This window comes from Ictalurus punctatus, chromosome 6 (genome assembly GCF_001660625.3).
Source record: "Ictalurus punctatus breed USDA103 chromosome 6, Coco_2.0, whole genome shotgun sequence".
In the NCBI taxonomy this organism is placed as follows: domain Eukaryota; kingdom Metazoa; phylum Chordata; class Actinopteri; order Siluriformes; family Ictaluridae; genus Ictalurus; species Ictalurus punctatus.
The window spans coordinates 4,967,171-4,978,788 of record NC_030421.2 but is presented as its reverse complement, the minus strand read 5'-3'; the positions used below and the strand labels follow the sequence as shown (position 1 = coordinate 4,978,788).

The following is an 11,618-nucleotide window of genomic DNA, read 5'->3' as shown; positions in this document are numbered from 1 at the left end:
AAAATGATTCAATAAAAAAGTTCAATCCTTCATAGATCCTGTAGTTCAGTCCCTCTTCAAAGACATTAGGTACACTATAAAACTGGACAGTTCACTTAACTGAAAAAAATTTGAGCAAACTATTTACCTAAAATTTTTTAAGTTGATAAATCAATTTCTTCAACTGTTAAATAGAGTTAATTGAGTTAAAATTTTGTTATATTTAAGTGAGCATCTACCAGACAGTCAGTCGCAGTCGTATTCAATCAGTAACGTGTGCCGTCAGATCTGCAGCCCAGCAGTAGTAAACAAGCTCAGGGTGAACTCCTATAACGACACAGGTGTGCAGTAAACAAATTCAAACAAACTGAAAACAATTTACATCACAGACAGTCACTAATCTCATGACTGGTTCTTCCTCAGACATGTGTGTGTCTTCAGTAATTTTTAAAACAAGACCAAATGTTCATTTAGTTTCAGAAATTTTTTTGTATGTCCCATTGACTGTAATTAAATTGGTGTTATATCGGCCTCGTATCATCTACGCTGCTTTCTAGATATCGGCATTGCCATTAAAAAACCCATATCGGTCGACCACTACAAATAATGTTACTTCATTTATTTAAAATATATTAATCATAGCTCCCAATTTTAATAAAAGGCTTGATATGTGCTTTGAAAATGTAATGTGTCTAACAATCTAACAGAGGAGCAACTTATTTTTTTAAATTGCATTATTATTATTATTATTATTATTATTATTATCCCTGGATAGGAAGGTGCTCCAGGCACTTATAATCCATGTAGTTTCAGTTACTAAAGCAGTCCATTTTCAGACTATTCTTTCATTTAAAAAAAAGTTTTGTGTCAATGTGCAAAGTCATTGCTGAGATACAGCCTCACATTTTGGCAGATTTGCTGACAGATTTGTTGGCCCATTACGGACAAACTGTGTGGACTATTCAAAATTATTTTGAAAACTTTTGTGAGGTTTACTCTGAAGACGATGTATGCCAAATGTGATAATGACTGGACAAAATAACATGAACAAAATAAACATAATTCCAAATTTGACCCGATAGTGGTACTAGAGTTTTTGTAGCACTTGGCCCAAATTTGGTCAGAAGTTCCTTCGACCCAGTCAGTTTGGAAAATTTCACAATTTTTTACCGGATAGTTCTATGGGCTTCCAAAGACACCATAGCCAGAAGAGGACGCATAATAATAATAAAAGATGCAGAATAACCTTTGGGTGCCTACACACCTTCGGTGCTTGACCTCATATACTGTATATAGCTGCAAGCAGCTAATGGTGGGTCCAAGCACCAAGGGGGTTGCAACTTTAGAATTCCTATGTACATGTACTGGACAAATGGCATATAAATCATCTTGATGTTGGTTGCATGACATCATAATGCTTAGATCAGATAAGACATCAGATAAGACAACCCATAGTAAACTTAATTTAAAAATAAACCGTGTTACATGAGTGTTAATACAGAAGGACTCAACAATTTCTGTGAAGGGTGAGGACTCTATAGCCGCATAAAAGCTTAAATACTGACTTTTTGCACCACTGTTACAGTATTATTGTTTTTGTTAGAGTTTTCTTCTTCTTCTTCTTCTTCTTCTTCTTCTTCTTCTTCTTCTTCTTCTTCTTCTTCTTATGCCTTAAAACAAACCATGCAGTCCAAACAGTAAGTCGTAGGGACATGAAACTTGGTCAGAATGTAGTACTCCCTCCTGCTACTCAGGGAAGAGAGATGGGCCAAGTGAGCCCAAGTGTTTACGTTTATCTCATGAACTATGAGTCTTACAAACAAAAGTTTTTTTCACTTGACTTCTCCTTGACCTCAAGATCCATTCACCTCTGTGCACTTAGACTTTTTGATAATTTGCATAATATGCAAAACCTACTTTTGTGAACTAGTCCTAGGATTTTTGGTCTGTCTTCACAAATTTGGTGTCAAACTATTCACCAGAGTGTGACCCTGAATAATAATCAAAAACAATGTTGACATTCATAAACAACATGGCCAACACTTGTCAATCAACACTAATTATGCGGAGTCTTTTTTACCTAACCAGGTGTAACTCATGAGTGCTTCTATGGATTCACATGAAACTTGAAAGCCATGTATACACGGAGATACTGAGGTCATATGTAATGTTTTTGGTGTGATCATACATAAACGATTGGAGCTAAGGTCGTATAATTGTTTCTCAGTAACCATAAGACCGATTAAGCTGAAATTTTGTATGTTGCATCTATGTGGTAATCTGTTAATGGAACATTCTGACCAAATTTGGGCCAGTTAATGACAACGCTCAAATTTGGAAGTATGTTTATGGTAATAACGTTTGAACTGTGTGTCTAAAGTTTAAAAGCCAGGTATTCCTGGATTCCCTGGGTCGAGACGAGTTCAACACATCCTACGATGTCAATTTCTGTGAGGCTGAATCTCAGCAACGACTTTGTGCAGTGACACAAAATTTGGTAAGCACCTTCAGGACCATGACCTGAGGCTATGCAACAAATTTCAGGTCAGCGCCAACTACTGGTCAAATGTTACATTAACATGCTGAAAATGCTCACATCTTACTGCCTTTTCTGCTCCTCCTCAACCAAATTGTATCCAATCTTCACCACATTTGGCTCACATCATCGTGACTTCTCAAAGGAAATTTGATATTCAAAACCGTTCTCCTGAAACGCACTGGCAAATGCAAAAGTGTAAAGCAGAGGTATCTGACTAATGCAGCTAAGTGTCATCACAAGCATTGAGAAGAGTCTTCAGGATCACGCCCTGAATATACCCAAAACGTTATGTGACTGTGCCACCTTATGGTTATGAACTGTAACCACTTTTATTTTTTTCCTTATATCATTTGAAGAATTTGTAGTAAATTCACATTTCATAATTCCTATAATTTGCTGGAGTATGCTGAAGTGAACGTACACTGACATCTGAAATTCACGTGTACTTCCTGTCAATCATCTTGGATTTAGTTAAAAACGGGTTTTTTTTTCTATTCCTCCTACAAATTATGTCCAATCAACACCAAATTTGGCACGCATCATATTCAGACCAACTTGGACAAAAGTCGATATTCCAAACTGTTTGCCTGTAATTGATTTTTTTGCTCCTCCTCCTCCAAATTTTGTCAAATTGAATTGAATGTACCCAAGACGTTTCCTGACAGCTCCACCTTGTGTTCAAGAACTGTAACAACTTATTTGTGCTAAATTCACAGTTCTTTTTTCCTATAAATCCCTGGAGTATGCTGAAATGCTTGGCCGCTGAAAAATGCAGCTTGTAATATGGAGTAAAAATTTGTGCCAAAACTAAACAAATAAATATACCATTTCACAAACAAACACAATCTGCTTTGCACAGGAAGGCTCGACTCTCAAACAAACAGAAAGAGATTTGCCAATACAAATGGCAATTTGAGAGAAAACGCAGAGGTATAACAAATAAATGTCCTGTGTTTGTCATGGCAAACAATCTTTCCAGCCTAAGTCAGAATAACTTCAGAGACAGAGGGTTTGTAGATGTCAAAAAGTAATTCAACTTTATTGAAACAATAATGTGAGACAGTCTGCAGAAAGTCTAAATTATACAAATACACACAGCCCTTTTTATACCTTTCTCCACAGCGTACTCATTACTCTTAGGCGGGGTTTTACCTTTTCTCATTAAAAACAGACCAATCTTCTTCGCCACAATCAATTATTCATGTCTATATGTTATCTTAAATTTGTGGAGCATGCGTAGTTAGTTGTTTTTCTTGAAAGGGTTTTATGAGGACAAGGTTTCTTTTTAAAAAAAAAAAAAAAAAAAAAAAGGTTTCACTCAGACAGAGTCTTTGTTTTTTGTTGCTCTCTGACCAACACTCCCTTCTTATGTCTCAGTGAGCTTCTGTCTATTTCTATCTGCTGTCCTAGCTGATATCTACCTCCCTTCCTCAGGCCCTATCCTAAATCGTTAACTGGTTTCCAGCCTCAAAGTTATTTACTTACAAAAGCAGTTTTCAACGAATGTCTAATGCAAATTTATTTCTATGTAGGAAGGTACAGGCTGATACAGAAAAACTATTACTGTACAGTAAGACACAGAATTCATCTAACTCAATACACACTTAGAATATAACTTGATCAAAAAGTGTTCTATGGATTTAGATTATGCTTCTAAATATTGATTATACATATAGATTATGCTTGTTAACTAATATCAATTATTAGATTATGCTTAAGTAATAATTCTAAATGTTGGTTATAGATATTGATTTATATATGTAGATATATATATATCGGGGGGGGGGGGGGTGTATGCATGGGGGAGCACAGTGGTTTAGTGGTTTGAATTCTGTCTCTGCCATGTGAGCACATAGTTTGCATGCTCTCCCCGTGCTTTGGGGGTTTCCTCCAGGTATTCCAGATTCTTCCCACAGTCCAAAGACATTTGTTGTAGGCTGATTGGCATTTCCAAAATTGTCCGTAATGTATGAATGGGTGTGTGAGTGTGTATGTCATTGTGCCCTGCAATGGGTTCCCTGAGATCCCTGGGATAGATTCCAGGCTCCTACGCAACCCTATGCAGGATAAGCAGTAAGGAAATCCATCCCTTATCCTTACTGCTTATCCTCAAAAACAAACAAACAAAAAAAATGCAAGAGAAGTTTTAACATATGAACAGCAGGGTGCTTCAGGAACATACAATCCACAAAGATCCACATAGTCTGTGGTATAGATGTCAACAGGGGGTGAATTGAGTCTAGTTTTTACATGTCTTACTTTACTTAAAGTTGACATTTTTAACAACTTAGAGGTATTCTCTTTACAGCAATGTGTTTTTAGGATAGTATTCAGTACAGGAATAACAATGATTAAATGTATTTTGTGCCTCAAGGTCAATGCAAAGTAATGTCGAAAAGTACTATACCTTTGCACATCAGATTTCCTATTCAAAGCCGTCAAATGCAAACTAAGAAAGCAGGCCTCTATAGAACAACATAACTTCAGCCTTCAAGTTATCTTGGATTAGCTAACAAGCATTAATGGTTATCTTCATTCCATTAAATTTTTTTAAACACTAGCGTTCTAGTTTTTCCCTACAAGTCACTGAAAAACAACCACCAAACATTTACTCTGAAATACATAATGTTCTAACATGAAATCATTACACCTGCCGCAATTCACTGTTATATTATAGATTAAGTTGTAGTTTAAGTGATGATCCTGGGTTAAACATACTACATAATATCTAGATCTGAATGAATTCTTGAAGAACGCTTCTTGAGGGAGATGTTCTTCTTATTCCATTTGCAGAGAGTCATCTGTTTAGGAAGAGAAACATGTACAGTTTTTGATATATGCAGGTTGAAGGAGTGAGTGAAGGACAAAGTGAACGTGATACACACTTCTACAGTTAAGTCTTTAGTGCTGGACTGAAAGTTCTAGCAACTATCATGCTTTATGACATTAATATTAAAACGTACACGATCCTGGTTTATGTTCTGGATGTTTATTGCTCACCTTCAGTAATAATAGCAGAGGAAATTAAGCTTCTCGTTGCAGTCTCTGTTCTCCCAGACGTTCGTGTTGAAGTTGTACACACCACAGCGATAGGGTTGGACAGGGCATGAAGGCAGTGATACCAGGCTCCCCAGCGGCATCCTGTTCACCCAGAACCATTGTCCATCGAGGAAACGCAGACCTGTCCACACACTGGCTGTTTGAGCTTGTTGAGTCTCTGTTTTAAGCAGGTCTAGCAGTGTTCTCGAATCCACAAAGGTCAAGTCAGTGTAGTGCGTCCTGCAGTACTTGAGAGTCTCATCCCATGTTTTTTTCTCCTTCACCAACACGAACCTCCTACAACAAATGGAAGTTAAATATCCCCCACAGGTAGTATCACACCAGCCATTTGAATTCATAACAGCACAATTCTCTCCTGAAAACTGATCATTCGGCTCGCCGGGGTTCCACTTTGTGAAATTTACTTCTTTTCCATAAGACCACTTCCAGGTGTTGACATGTGGTGTAATTCTGTCCAGCCCATTCCAAGACTTAAAGTTGTTTTGCCCTGTAACCGTCACAGCTCTCTGGTTTTCCTCTTCAGTAGTGATGATAGCCAAATCCCCATAGCGCTGCCTGCAATAGTTCTGAGCAGTAGCCCTGTCCATCGACTGAGCAACGAAACTGTATTCTATTACCAGACTTACAGCCATCCCATAAAGTACCAACAGGAGACACATGAAACAGAGAGATTTCGTCTTTTAAGTTTTTTTTTTTTAATTGTTATGCGTCTCAACTCTGTAATCCTTCTGTTGCTTCTCCGCTGGCCCAGCTTACAACTTAGTCACTTCAGTTTGTCTGAATTCATTTAAAGCACATGCAAAAGAGCATTAAAGCGTCATCATCAATTCACCAAAATCCAAAGAGTGGCAAGCTTGGACAACATCACATTTGTACGTGTAATAAATATATTACAGGTCATATGTTCTTGCAGCAAGAACACACAATGAGGCAGTAGTCCAGAGTTCGGTGTTTAATCAAATGATCATCCACTGCATTTATTCTGCACACTCAAGTGAGGATACGCGACGATATGTGTGTGGTGTCTAAATAAAGAAAGAAATATGAATAATCAATTTACAATTAGAATAGAGTACACTAGATATGAAATCAACAGAGCTAAAAAAAATTTAAACATTTGAATGTTTGATGAAACTCCATTTCTAATGGCACATTACTGTACATAAACAAATATAACAATAATGAATATGCTGCAGATTAATGACTGTATTGTCGCTGATATACACCAGACACTGCAAGGGGGCTGAATTGAAGAATTAAATTACTAAGCCTTTTCACCATGTGAGCAGAATGAGTGCAGAGTAAGAATGATAATATAGTCTTGAATCTTGAATATCAACCAGACTGTGTTACGACACGGCGAAATCGGCGCGGCAGTTCACAAAGTGTAGTGCCGCCCAGGGACGTGGCGGAGGAGGACTACACTTCCCAGTCATACCCGCGCTCGAGTTCGCCAGAGTTCTAATCACGAACACCTGCAAACACCTGAGGTTATATAAGGGCCTTCCTAGCATTAGCCGCTTGCGAAGTATCCGCTCAGAAGCCTCGTCTCTGTTCGTTTACCAAGCCGATTTCATTATAAGTGTTTTCCCTGGTGCTCGACTTCACGCTTGTCACTCACTAATTTGCCTACGTCCCTGATATACAGCTTACCTGCTCTGTTCCAATCCGATTCTCGTTCTGTGTTCAGTAACACGCCATCTCACCGCTCGCCCGCGCTTGTCTCCGTCTACGCTTCGTAACAGACTGACTAACACTTCTGTTCTTAATGTTTTGTAGCTTGAACTTTTCTGCATTTCTTGTGAGGTTCTGAAGGTAAAAATTGTCACTCGTGTGTTTAATTATTAGCGTTACTGTACACACCTTCAAAGAGCTACAAGACTGCCTGCTACACTCCTGGGGAACTCTTTTTCTGTTATTTATTCATTCTTGGTGTCCTGGCGATGTACTGCACTAACCACAATGCTAAAATTTAAGGGGGAAAATATTTTTTAATGAAAAATGAGTGGAGGAAAAATGATTCAATAAAAAAGTTCAATCCTTCATAGATCCTGTAGTTCAGTCCCTCTTCAAAGAAATTAGGTACACTGTAAAACTGGACAGTTCACTTAACTGAAAGGAAACTAATTACCTCCACTTTTAAGTTGATAAATCAATTTCTTTAACTCTTAAATAGAATTAATTGAGTTAAAATTTTGTTATATTTAAGTGAGCATCTGCCAGACAGTCAGTCGCAGTCGTATTCAATCAGTAACGTGTGCCGTCAGATCTGCAGCCCAGCAGTAGCAAACAAGCTCATGGTGAACTCCTATAACGACACAGGTGTGCAGTAAACAAATTCAAACAAACTGAAAACAATTTACATCACAGACAGTCACTAATCTCATGACTGGTTCTTCCTCAGACATGTGTGTGTCTTCAGTCATTTTTAAAACAAGACCAAATGTTCATTTAGTTTCATAAATTTTTTTGTAGGTCCCATTGACTGTAATTAAATTGGTGTTATATCGGCCTCGTATCATCTACGCTGCTTTCTAGATATCGACATTGCCATTAAAAAACCCATATCGGACGACCACTACAAATAATGTTACTTCATTTATTTAAAATATATTAATCATAGCTCTCAATTTTAATAAAAGGCTTGATATGTGTTTTGAAAATGTAATGTGTCTAAAACTCAAACAGTGGAGCAACTGAATTTTTTTAATTGTATTATTATTATTATTATTATTATTATTATTATTATTATTATTATTATCTTCATCATCATCATCATCATCATTATCCCTGGATAGGAAGCTGCTCCAGGCACTTATAATCCATGTAGTTTCAGTTACTAAAGCAGTCAGACTATTGTTTCATTTAAAAAAAGTTTTGTGTCAATGTGCAAGGTCATTGCTGAGATACAGCCTCACTTCCTTTTTAGCAGCTTTGCTGTCAGATTTGTTGGCCCATTACAGACAAACTGTGTGGACTATTCAAAATTATTTTGAAAATTTTTGTGAGGTTTACTCTGAAGACGATGTATGCCAAATTTGATAATGACTGGACAAAATAACATGAACAAAATAAACATAATTCCAAATTTGACCCGATAGTGGTACTAGAGTTTTTGTAGCACTTGGCCCAAATTTGGTCAGAAGTTCCTTCGACCCAGTCAGTTTGGCAAATTTCACAACTTTTTACCGGATAGTTCTATGGTCTTCCAAAGACACTGTAGCCAGAAGAGGAAGCATAATAATAATAAAAGATGCAGAATAACCTTTGGGTGCCTACACACCTTCGGTGCTTGTCCTCATATACTGTATATAGCTGCAAGCAGCTAATGGTGGGTCCAAGCACCAAGGGGGTTGCAACTTTAGAATTCCTATGTACATGTACTGGACAAATGGCGTATAAATCATCTTGATGTTGGTTGCATGACATAATAATGCTCAGATCAGATAAGACATCAGATAAGACAACCCATAGTAAACTTAATTTAAAAATAAACCGTGTTACATGAGTGTCAATACAGAAGGACTCAACAATTTTTGTGAAGGGTGAGGACTCTATAGCCGCATAAAAGCTTAAATACTGACTTTTTGCACCACTGTTACAGTATTATTGTTTTTGTTAGAGTTTTCTTTCTTCTTCTTCTTCTTCTTCTTCTTCTTCCTCTTATGCCTTAAAACAAATCATGCAGTCCAAACAGTAAGTCGTAGGGACATGAAACTTGGTCAGTACGTAGTACTCCCTCCTGCTACTCAGGGAAGACAGATGGGCCAAGTGAGCCCAAGTGTTTACGTTTATCTCATGAACCATGAGTCTTACAAACAAAAGTTTTTTTCACTTGACTTCTCCTTGATCTCAAGATCCATTCACCTCTGTGCACTTAGACTTTTTGATAATTTGCATAATATGCAAAACCTACTTTTGTGAACTAGTCCTAGAATTTTTGGCCTGTCTTCACCAATTTGGTGTCAAACTATGTGTGACCCTGAAGAATGATCAAACACAATGTTGATCAACCACCACTTGTCAATCAACACTAATTATGCGGAATCTTTTTTACTCAACCAGGTGCAACTCATGAGTGCTTGCATGGATTCACATGAAACTTGAAAGCCATGTATACATGGAGATACTGAGGTCATATGTAATGTTTTGGTGTGATCATACATAAACGATTGGAGCTAAGGTCGTATAATTGTTTCTCAGTAACCATAAGACCGATCAAGCTGATATTTTGTATTTTGCATCTATGTGCTAATCTCTTAACGGAGCATTCTGACCAGATTTGGGCCAGTTGCTGACAACGCTCAAATTTGGAAATACGTTTATGGTCATAACGTTTGAACTGTGTGTCTAAAGTTTGAAAGCCAGGTATTCCTAGATTCCCTGGGTCGAGACGAGTTCAACACATCCTACGATGTCAATTTCTGTGAGGCTGAATCTCAGCAACGACTTTGTGTGACGAATTTTACACAAAATTTGGTAAGCACCTTCAGGACCATGACCTGAGGCTATGCAACAAATTTCAGGTCAGCGCCAACTACTGGTCAAATGTTACATTAACATGCTGAAAATGCTTACATCTTACTGCTTTTTCTGCCCCTCCTCAACCAAATTGTATCCAATCTTCACCACATCATCGTGACTTCTCAAAGGAATTTTGATATTCCAAAACCGTTCTCCTGAAACGCACAGTCCATCAACTGAGCAACGAAACTGTATTCTATTACCAGACTTACAGCCATCCCATAAAGTACCAACAGGAGACACATGAAACAGAGAGATTTCATCTTTTAAGCATTTTTTTTTTTTTTTTTTTTTTAACTGTTAAGTGTCTCAACTCTGTAATCCTTTTGTTGCTTCTCCGCTGGCCCAGCTTACAACTTACTTCAGCTTGTCTGAATTCATTTAAAGCACATGCAAAAGAGCATTAAAGCGTCATCGTCAATTGACCAAAACCCAAAGAGTGGCAAGCTTGGACAACATCAACTATCTAGCCACAGGGCATGGTCAAGCATCAGCTGTTGATGGTGCAGAAGCGGGTCGAACTGGCAGGTAATGCTTGATGATTCTCACCAGTTACCTATTACCATGAGTCTACTTATTTGTGTTTCTTTCTGCTTTCAGTGACTCCCATAACTGGCAAGAGAGACTCCAAACTCTGGACCGCATACAAGACTGCTGCACTCTTGAGGAACTCTCTCTTAGAAAACAACACATCAGACCAACCAGGACACTGAAGATTATTCTGGTTGTGACAGTTAATCCATAGTTAGTGTGATGATCTACAACATGTAGTTGCACATGTTACTCTTCTAATGTCATTTCAATGCTAGAGTTGGTGTTGGACTCAACTTCACAGAGAACATCATGGCCTACAAACTTGGCTGCCATAGACTCCAATTCTAATACATCACTGGCTGCATCTGAATATCCCTGCTGTCTTACTATATAGTAGGCGAAAAACAGTCAGCCAAAGGAGTACTACGTCCGAACTCTCAGTATTCATCAAACAGTATTCAAGAAATACCCGGATGACCTACTGCTTCCACCTCAATTCTGCAGTATGGAACCACTGGACACTGTGGACACTGCGCTATCCCATATTGCAATATGACTGGCATGGAAGAGCTGTCAGAATTGGTGCCGTGTAGCACGCCCGGATTGTATTAATGCTTACGGTGCTGTGAAAAAGTATTTGCCCACTTCTTGATTTATTCTGTTTTTGTGTATCTCTCATACTAAATAGGTTTAGATCTACAAACCATATAAAGTATAAAATAAAGGCGACCTGAATAAACACACAATACAGTGTTGTTGTTGTTTTTTTTGCAAGATGCCCAGACCCTGAAGCAGCAAAGCATCCCCACACCATCACACTTCCACCACCATGCTTGACCGTAGCTATGATGTTCTTTTTGTGGAATTCTGTGTTTGGTTTTTTGAATGTCTTCCAAACAGTTCCACTTTCCACGCTTCACTCCACAGAACATCCTCCCAAAATGTCTGAGGATCATCAGGGTGTGTTTTGGGGCAGTGGTGC

At 38.1% G+C, this 11,618-nt stretch overlaps 1 long non-coding RNA gene across 1 annotated transcript; it reads right to left on the bottom strand.

The window, feature by feature from the left end:
- Window positions 1-3,823: 3,823 nt before the first annotated feature.
- LOC108266959 (uncharacterized) lies at window positions 3,824-7,484 on the bottom strand. The gene is made up of 3 exons (XR_001812984.3): window positions 7,232-7,484; window positions 5,519-6,603; window positions 3,824-5,319 (listed from the first exon to the last, which is right to left on the bottom strand). It is a non-coding gene; the product is annotated as an uncharacterized LOC108266959 (long non-coding RNA).
- Window positions 7,485-11,618: the final 4,134 nt, after the last annotated feature.